The 8,067-nt window shown below is 39.5% G+C and overlaps 1 pseudogene across 1 annotated transcript; it reads right to left on the bottom strand.

The window, feature by feature from the left end:
* Positions 1-472: 472 nt before the first annotated feature.
* LOC306860954 (tripartite motif-containing protein 16-like) lies at positions 473-6,722 on the bottom strand (annotated as a pseudogene). The gene is made up of 5 exons: positions 6,599-6,722; positions 6,076-6,412; positions 3,567-3,650; positions 3,099-3,300; positions 473-1,034 (listed from the first exon to the last, which is right to left on the bottom strand). The product of its transcript is annotated as a tripartite motif-containing protein 16-like (transcript).
* Between the last annotated feature and the right edge of the window lie 1,345 nt (positions 6,723-8,067).

Here is an 8,067-nt window from a genome sequence, read left to right as displayed (position 1 = left end):
GCGATTCGGTGGTGTTTTGTCTCGATGACCTCAAACCTGTGCAACAAGTAATTTGAAAATGTACGATTTGTGAAATTCAAGAGCTGGTCTTTGGTTCTTGTTTTGTGTTCTGTGGAAAAAAAGTCATATAGACTTGGAACAACATGGGGCTGAGAAAAAATGGACAGAATTTTAATTCTTGGGCAAATTTCTAATGCAGTGAAGCTAATGCATTTTTGCCTTAAATGTTTTAAATGAAATGTAAAACAAATGTAAATGGAGAACCTTAAAAAAAAAAAACTAAAACGTCAAGCTCATATCAAAAATCATATTACCGGGTTTCATTTTTTGGACTACTGATGATGCCATTTCCCCCTATGATTTATTTAAAAAAAAAAAAATTCTTGAAGAAATAAGATATGAAAATCTTCACCTTAATTTATTCAGGACTGCTGGCACCTTGCTTTCCAGATCTGAGATATTGGGTTTCTCGTCACGTGTGTTCTAATGCGTCTTTGTTTAATACAAGTTTTGTTGTTTTTGGGTGTGTCAATGAGAATTTAGCAGTTGAGCCCTGAAAGAGCCCAAATCCTGGATAAAGAGGTTGAGTGAACCTGGCCTGGACTTTGTGAAGGAGGATCATGGTATCTGAGACACTGTAGAAGGACAGCTGTCCTGCCCGGTGGTCCAGATACACAGGGGTACACTGATCTCCATCTCCTCGTTGTTGTGCACTAGTGCGAATCTGAATATAGAACAGTCCAGACTCCAGGAGTGCCTGTTGTACCCAAACCCACTGTCGTCTCCTTGCCCAGTTCTGTTGATGTCTTTGTAGGACACTGCGAGGTCGACGCCATACTGTCCGCTCCAGACCACCTCCCAGTAACAGTGACCTGTCAGACCTTTCTTGCTCAGCACCTGGGTCCACCACTCAAAGCGGTCTGGATGTTCTGGGTATGATTGGGGCTCAATACTGCAAGCCACAGCCTGGTTCTGTTCTGTTAACCGAAGGTTCCTGTGGGCCATGTTCGGGTCCAGGCTCAAGGGAACCAGAACTGATTGAAATGAGAAACAAGGTGAAAATGCAAAACCCACACTTATGTCTTCACAACTTGGTAAGTTGTCTTAGTATGTAAAACAGAACTTAATGTGAATGAAGTATCCTTAGGTAACAAAACCAGTACTAAGGCTAAGGGATTGGGATTTTTCCTATTGTACAGTACCTTACCTCATTGTGAAGTTTTTGGGGACTCTTTTCTTTAAAGACTGGAATACACTACACGTTTTTTGCCCTGATTTTCCATTGATTTACTGTCTGAAAATGTTGATGCTAGTTAGAGATAATCTGCCGATTTGAGTTCAGAGAAAATTGCATGGTGTATGATGCTCATGGACTCCAATTTTTTAGCTTCAGACTATGATTCCATCCAGTTGGAGGATATCATACGTTTGATATTTCAAGTTGATTTTAGAACACATTGTTTTCATTTGTCAAAAAGGTGCATATTTCTGTGAGAATTTGTTGTGATCGGAACAACTTTAAAGTCTTAAGTCGGTAAGTGTATGATGCCCAGTGTTTTAAAATCTGTTTAGACGTGTAGTGTATTCCAGCCTGAAATTTGAACAAAAAGGTAGAATCACTTGTCTTGGATTCTTGTGGCAGTAGGATCTTTTCTGCAGTCACTAAAGTAACGTGAGATATGACAGAACAGATTGGTTATTTGGGAATCTGCAGACCTTTTCACAAGAGGTTGGACACATGTGGGATTTTGTAAATCCCAAGTGTTCTGTTGAGTACTACAGAGCCCCAAAGACACGACCCTCTGGCTCTCAAAAGCCACTGTCCTGCAGAATTTAACCCCAACCAGAATCAAATACGCCTGCCTGTAAATTTGAAGTAATCATCAATACTTTAATTAGGGTTGGAGCTAAACTCTTTAGGATAGTGGCCCTCGAAAGCCAGATTTGCCCACTACTTTCCTAAAGTGTCATGGAGATGGATAAGATATGAGATGAAAGGAAAAATTGTGTTTCAATGCTTTTTCATTCCCCTGAGAAACTTTGAGGTCACTCAGAAAACTTTTGCATTTCCTTCAGAAACTTTGCATGGGGTTTTGTGAGGGAATGCAAAGTTTCTTGGGGGGAATGCAAAACATTTTAATGCACAAACATTGAAATTTAAGTTTTCCTCCCATCTCATATTTTTTTTTATTTTTCTGTCATCATATCCCTCGATGGTCTACGGATGATTCTTAACAACAGGATTCCTCAAATCTTGCCCTGGAATGTCCTACAGAGTTTAGCTCCAACCCTAATTAAACCCACGCGAGCACGCTTATCAAGGTCCTCAGGATCCCTAGAAAATCACAGGTAAGTGAGTTTGATCAGTGTTTGAGCTAAACTCTGCAAGGCAGTGGCCCTCCAGAAACGGATTTGAGGATCCCTGTTTTACAAGTATGTAAAGATTCAATACAACCTCACTTACCAGCAGTACATTAAGTTAGCTAAAGATGCTAAAATCCACCTGTTCCTATGTCAGTGACAAACTCTGGGAATCTGTGATTAACAGGTTTGTATCAATCAAATAAAACAGTATATGAAACAGTCTGTACTTGTTGCTTTTAGATGTATGGAAATTCTAACCACAAAGGTCAAGTTCGGGTAGGACATTAGTGAGTCAAACGGGTCTTATACTTTAGACTAAAATTGGTTTGAAGGCAACCACTTCTGTGGACCAAATTTGATCATCGTCCATCAATTTTTACCTGCTGAGAATATCCTGGTTGTTTCCAGTCTCCAAATGTCCTTTATATGTGCTGTTAATGAGGTGAGGGACTTGATCACTTCTCCAAAAGTTGCTTAAAGTCCCTAATTATCCCTAATTGGTAGCCAATTTGTTCCAAAGTGTATTGTAGTAAATGGTTTGCTCTGTGATGGGATCAAATGAGCAACCCTCTGATAATAAGCCTTAAGCTTGAGTCACTAGATCAGCATTAGCTGAAAGACTTTGATGATACCATTTGTTGATCATGAATAATGCAAGCTTTGTTTCAAGATTGTAATAATGCATTTATTCAAACAGTATCTTGGTCTGTTTTCAGCTCTGCTGGTGCTTGTACCTGGAGGAAATAGATGTGAACACTTTCTCTTCAACTTTGAGATCTCCTGTTCCAGATCTTGAAAATGTCCCTGAATCCGGTTCAACTCTGTGGTCATCTGACTTTGGACCAGCATAATCATCTCTGTGTGGCTTCTCCGAATAAAGCTAAGCAGTTCGGTGAAGATCCTGTCACCTTCTTCCTCCGTGGCTTGAGTCAGGTTCTGTTAGTGGAAATATAGCAAGCTGAACCTTTTTTGTTCTTGTTCTTGGTTTGGGTGAAGTGTGTAACTTTTCTGCACTGTTAATGGCACCAAATTGAATGATAGTTTACAAACAGCCCCTTTTCCATATTCTGTGTTCTTCATCTTTTAGTTCATGGTTCAAGTCACTTTGGGAAGTCAACCAATGGCTTAATTACAGCTTATGCCTATTACTCTGGGATAGTGTTTGGAACATTATTTTACTTTTTAATTTGTCAAAAACTTACCCTGAGTCTACCTGATGCCTTTTGGATTTCCTTCAGCTCTGCCTCTAGATTCATAACCTTCTGCTTGGATTTTTCCAGCTGCCTCTGGGAATCAGTGGACAATGTCATTCAAGACACTGTTTTATGTTCTCAGTCTTTTACATTTAGCATCACTGTTGTGATTGAGAACTTTAGGCATTTTAGGTGTGGCATCATAACCTATTGTACCTGGTGACTGTTCTGGCAACTTGAATTAGGTACAGTATGTCTCTCTTATTGCCTTTTAATCATTATGTCTTTGTTCGGAAGAGTTTACAAAGACTTTTTTTGAACCAAACTGCACCCAACCATACTTTCAAACAATAGGCGCGTTTCCATTACCCTTTAAATTGCGCAAATTGAAATTGCTAATTGAAAATACACCTAATGGAAACGTGTCAATTTTGCAAAAACGCCCATATATCGCAAAACAGTTTTTACGCTTGCATGAGGTGGCTTTTCAGGCAATGCAAAAAAAGGAATAATTCGCGAAAGTGCAATGGAAACGGGGTTTTTTTTCGCAATTACAGGTCACATGGTGTACGTAAAATGTCATATGATCAGTCTTCAATGTACTATAACCTCCAAGAAACACAATACGTGGCCGCTCTCAAGTATAAGGGGCTTTGCCTGCCATTCATGACATAGACAATTTACACTGCACACGTCTGCGGCGCAGTGTGGCTCTGATAAAGCCACTGGAGTTGATCTCAGCCACTCCAGTCAATGCTTGTGTTTATATGAGGCGCGTCGCGCACATTTCTGAAGAAGCTCTCCACACTGCTTTTGTAAAGATACATGCACACGCCTCCTTCGATTAAATATAGCCAAAATCTGTCAAAATCCCATCAAATTCCGTTGCCATGACTTATCGCCAGAGGAAAAAATGTAGTTTTTGTCGCACAACATCTGTTAATGGAAACGCCGTCGTTTCGCAATACTTTTTTATCGACATTTATAAAATATCGCCAAAGTTTTGTGCAAATCTGTAATGGAAACGCACCTAATGACTGTCTCTTATTGTCACTGTTTTTAATCATTGTGTTTTTGTATTGAAGATTTAAATGTGCCATAGAATGCATTGATACAATATTTTAAATTGTTCTCTGATGTCTACATAGAAGGTATGTGGCTTAGGTAAGGGCAATAAATCTCCAGAAACGGTTTTACTTGTGCATTTACAACCCTAGGATTTATCCCTAGAATGAAATGGTCTGTTATTGGCTTATTTGAAAGGGTCATGAATAAAAATGTTGAGCTCTGCTCTGATTGGCTGTTTCACAGTGCAGCTCATTTCAGTAGCTCACAGCAAGAAGGAAACAGGGAGGAAAATATATATTTCAATACTTTCTGTCGCAGTTATATCGTCTGGTAATTATACTGTACATAACATGCGGGCATCAGGGAGCTGCTATATGCCGGGCACTGAAACTGCTTTCAAATGCACAATTGCTTTTTACTTTCGCTTTCAAGATACGTGATCGCACAGACTCTGTTTATTCTATGGAGCAGCAGTACTTCACACACATTTTACAAGATCAGATGCTTGTCAGTGGTGCTCAGGATCTGTAAATCTTTCTCCATCGTCCTCAGTCATCTCTCCTTACTCTGTTTATGTGGTAAGTGAAATCTTATGTACTGTAATGTAACAGGCTACCGCTAGTAACGAGCTAACCATGTCCCTTTAGTGGCTCGCGTTATTTTATTAGAACACGTTATTTGCTTTCCGTGCCTTTCTGAATACAGACACCAACCCATCCCTGCACTTCACATCCCCTGCAACATAACTTTATTTCCATGATCTGCCATTTTCGCTGTTGTCCTTGCTTGTACAATACCTGAACTTCTGATGATTCGGCTAGGCAGGTCTGGCTGGCCTGGAACATTAGTGATCCCGACCGTTGCGTCACAGTCGGTGTTATGGTCTGATTCGCCTATTTTTCAATGGTCTTTTTTATTCCCAAGATTTACATAAGAAGGAGGAAACTATGGTGTTTGAGGCTCACTGTATGTCATTTCCATGTACAGAACTCTTATTATTCAACTATGTCAAGGTAAATACAGTTTTCCATTCTATGGCACCTTTAAAGATATTTTCACACAACATGTGCTCTGTAGTTGTAAAACCAAGTCCTTAACAACAATCCCTCACCAAGATCCCGTTTAACTGCAACTGGCTATTCCCAAATTATTCACCCAACCAGTTAATTGACTGCCTTTCAAACATGATTGTCTCTTATTTTCTTTGGCTTTCTTGAATTTAATCATTAAGGTTTTGTTCAGAAGGGTTTACAAAGTCTTATTTGAGCAACATCTACTCTGTAGTTGTGGAACCAAGTCCATACCAACAATCCCTCATTAAAATCCCATTTGTAAACCGAACTGCAACTGGCTATTCTCAAACATATTCACCCAACCAGTTAAAAATGTTTTTATGCTTTGCATATTAAAAACTTGTACTTCTTTGGACTTAACCCTACCCCACCTTTACCTGTTTCTCTGCTCGTTCTGTAGCAGCCGAGACCATGTCATGCCCTTTGTGGTTGGTGTCCAGCATGCAGAGGCAGCAGATACACTGGCGGTCAGTGCGGCAGTAAACCTCCAGGAGCTTATGATGTTGGTGGCACATCTTTTTTTGGAGTTCTCCAGTGACATCCACTAGTAAGTGCGCTTTCGCCGAATTCAGTTCATTGTGCAACCTGAGGTGAGTTACACAGTAAGACGCCAAACACACCAGACATGTCTTGATGGCTTTCTCCTATCACTGCAAGAGTCGCACTCCACATCCTCGGCTTGCTCCGTCTGAAGTCCTGTCCTCTCCAGTGCCTCTGCAACACAAGCAACAGATTCATCTGGATCTGATACAGAAGCACTGGAATCATCCAGATCTGCACTAGGACCATTCTATTCTTTTGTATCTGCAGCTGGAGCCTCGTATTCTTCTGGATCTCCAGCTGGAGCCTCGTATTCTTCTGGATCTGCAGCTGGAGCCTCGTATTCTTCTGGATCTGCACCAGGAGCATCATATGCTGTCAGATTTGTCCCACATGAGGAATTCTGTTTACACTGAGGGCAGCTGTTTTCCAGCAGGTCCTGGAGGCAAACGGAGCACACGGGGGAGTCTTGTTCATCTGCCATTTGCATGGAGAACAAGGAGCTCGGCGTTAAAGGGACTCTACAAACAGTTTAGTTTCGGTTCTTTCTTTTCCTTGTCCGTGCATGTGGGCGGGACTCTCTTATGTGTGTGTGTGTGGCCACAAATAGAGAGACAGAACTGAAGCTTGCTCTAATGTAAAACCTGAACAGAGAGAGACACACGGTTGCTTGCCAAGATTATGTGACTTTGTGTTTAGCAAACTCATACCAGACTAACCAGCTAGTAAAATTAATTCAAATATTCTAAGTGCACAGGAGAGACACTGTACCATCATGTCTCTTTTATTGTTTTTGGGGATTTTTTGTCCTTATTCACCTTTAGTCGGTGTGTGTTAGATAAGGTTTATATATGTGGGCAGAGTCCATGTGCCGTGCAATTGTCAAACAGAAACTTATATAACTTGTTAAGAGGGACAATAAAACAGTAGGAAGAGCCATAATATGGACTGTTTCATAATTTAATGCTGTTTGTTTCATAAGTTTGTCATATGTTCTGTTTAAGAAGTGGCATGGTTTATTCTTTGGTTCATGCCATTTCTCTGATCAGCATCATTGGAATTATTTTAATGTTTTAAAATCAACATTAATAACTCCAATGATGTTAATGAGTAATAAATGTTCTAATTTTCCCATAAATTCCTTGTCTGATGGCTGACCAAGCAGATATGCGTTATAAATGCTGATATTTATGTAGGTAATATAGATTTGCACAAACAGGCTATTTAAAGCATATTACAGAAGGATGTGCACTTTTTCTCAACATCAACTTCAGTTCAAAACATATGTATTTGTAAGGGGAAAATGTGTGTATGTTGTAGCTGGTCACCATTTCTTTGGAGTTTTCACTACTTCAACTAAACCTCTTCACGACCACTTCAACGTTTTCACTTCACTTTTTCATTTTAATTTAAATTATCCTGGAAGTCGGTTTAAACCGAGTGTCCATTCTGTAGATTTAAAGCTAATACTTAACATTGACCTTCAAATACCTGTAATAATTTGTGTGATGCTAAAGCTAAATATATTATTTATATATACATAACTGTCCTGAACTTTTCTGTTTAGGTCCCAAATCAAATTCAGTCACTGTGCCTTAAGAATTGCCTGTCTAAAAATCTTTCGTTAGGAAAACGTCAAATTATCAATATTTTCATGAATTATGAATGTCATCTTTTATCAATAGATCCAAATGATGACTAACCCTTACAAAAATTAACCATGGTTTTATTGTAGTAAAAATGCAGCAACTATGTTTTGTTTTTGGCATATTGATTATCATTTGTTAAACTATGGTTAGTGTAGCAAAACCATTGTTACCCTACTGAAA

Source organism: Barbus barbus (genome assembly GCF_936440315.1).
Source record: "Barbus barbus genome assembly, chromosome: 41".
NCBI classification, from domain to species: Eukaryota; Metazoa; Chordata; class Actinopteri; order Cypriniformes; family Cyprinidae; genus Barbus; species Barbus barbus.
Note: the sequence above shows the minus strand (reverse complement) of the source record. Positions and strands in the feature narration are given on the sequence as shown.